Source organism: Mus pahari, chromosome X (assembly GCF_900095145.1).
Source record: "Mus pahari chromosome X, PAHARI_EIJ_v1.1, whole genome shotgun sequence".
NCBI classification, from domain to species: domain Eukaryota; kingdom Metazoa; phylum Chordata; class Mammalia; order Rodentia; family Muridae; genus Mus; species Mus pahari.
In genome coordinates, this window is record NC_034613.1 from 86668680 (window position 1) to 86670735 (window position 2056).

The window sequence follows — 2056 nt, forward strand, 5'->3', positions numbered from 1 at the left end:
AGACTGCCTAAACATGTAGTCTACAAGAACCAAGGAAATAACAAGCACAGGCAGTAGCAGCAGGAGGCGGCACAGCCCTCCAGCAGCAGAACTCTAGTTCAAGATTGCACTGAAGTGCTTCCCACTGAATTTTTCCCTTTTAATTCTCACTATGGATTAACCCCACTGTGATCCAACTGGACTGAAAATTGTGTTCAACTGGAGAAAAGATTCAGAACCAGTTGGTGACTACTAGTCCAGAAATAGCCTTTAGATACTGGGGAATGAAAGAGCTTTCCTCTCTGAAATGAAGCACCATGGATAAGCAATCTGGACAATTTCAAATGTCAGAGAAACTTTTCAGAATAGGCACAAATTAGCCAACTTATTTATAAGTAACAAATACTCCATTTCTAAAATCTAAGTGGTTTTATTCTTGCACTTCTAAAATTTCCCAGAATAACCTATGAAAGGAAATATTCACTTTTTAAAGACTCATGTTGCTTGGCATGATGACTAACATCTACAACAACATCCAGGAGGCTGATGCAAGCAGCTCAAGGCCAGACTGGCATGCGGAGTGACTTTGAGGCCTGTGAAAACTATACAGGAAGAACTTATCTCTCAAAAAATTACACGTTTACTCAGAAATTAGATAGATTTTCCTTTTCCCTTGAGTTTTTTATGTCTATCTAGTAGAGTTTTGACTTATTATTCATTTCAATCTTATATATTTCTGACATTTCCTCCCAGTTGTATGCTGTTACTTTATGAACATCATCTTGCTTTGACCATATTTTCTCACGTCCTCCTCCATCACAGGTGTATGTTTTAATGTAAAGCATCCTTTTCTATGCACTGAGTGGTAAAGGCAAGTGAGATGAAAGATGTGGGGTATGGTACACACACACACTACTGTTTAATAGCACTCTATCGAGCCAGGCAGTGGTGGCACACGCCTTTAATCCCAGCACTTGAGAGGCAGAGGCAGAGGCAGGTGGATTTCTGAGTTCGAGGCCAGCCTGGTCTACAGAGTGAGTTCCAGGATAGCCAGAGCTACACAGAGAAACCCTGTCTCAAAAAAACCAAAACCAAAACCAAAACCAAAAAAAATAAATAGCTCTCTATCTGGCCTCTTTGTGTGCTATTCTTTGCAACTGCAAAATTTTACTGTATAAATAAACAGTAGTCACAAAAGTTTTTTTTAATGTTTAATTTCAGAAAAGAAATGAGAAAACAGCAATAAGTACCTGAGTTAGCCTTGTGTTTAGTTATAGAAACAAAACAATTTAGAAGGCATCAGAGCAGATAACATGGCACTTATCTCTGCAAAATGATGCTGTGGTAGGGCTTTGAATTTTTCTTTTTGATTATATATTTGATACCCATATAAATTTGTATGTAATTTATATCATTAAGACAAAATGGACACACTTAGAATAGATGTTGACTTTTAGAAGAAAATAAAAGCAACCTGCCAGGCCTGGTAATGTAGGCCTGTAATCCCAGCTACCTGGGAATGAATTTCTGGCCAATTCTGCATCTGCCTCCCATCTCACCTTATGAATGCAGGGATGCAAACCACCACTTCCACTTTTGTTTTTTTTGTGGGTTCCGGGGATTGAAATTAAGTCATCCAGCTTATGGAACAAGCACTTTCACCCACTGAGCTATCTTCCTGGTACCTGACCCTAATTCTAGTTAACTCTTTTAAACTATTAAATATTTCAGGCATAAAAATATATATCTACCACCTAGCTTTGAAAAGAAGTATAGACCCAAAGCTTCCTCTGTCCTTCTTTTTGAGTCTCTCTCCCTACCTTTTTGAGTCTGTTTGAGTTTTTTCTCCTACCCAGGCAACCACTATCCTAGACTTAGTGTTTATTTGGTCCGTGATGCTTGTATTCTTTTTTTTTTTAAGATTGATTTTTTTTATTTATTTATTTATTTATTTATTTATTTATTTATTTATTATATGTAATTACACTGTAGCTGTCCTCAGACACTCCAGAAGAGGGAGTCAGATCTTGTTACGGATGGTTGTGAGCCACCATGTGGTTGCTGGGATTTGAACTCC

General features: G+C 37.8%; 1 protein-coding gene across 1 annotated transcript in view; it reads left to right on the forward strand.

The window, feature by feature from the left end:
* Positions 1-2056, forward strand: part of Arr3 (arrestin 3) — a 12159-nt gene that overhangs the window by 1699 nt on the left and 8404 nt on the right. The gene's annotated exons all lie outside the window — the stretch shown is intronic.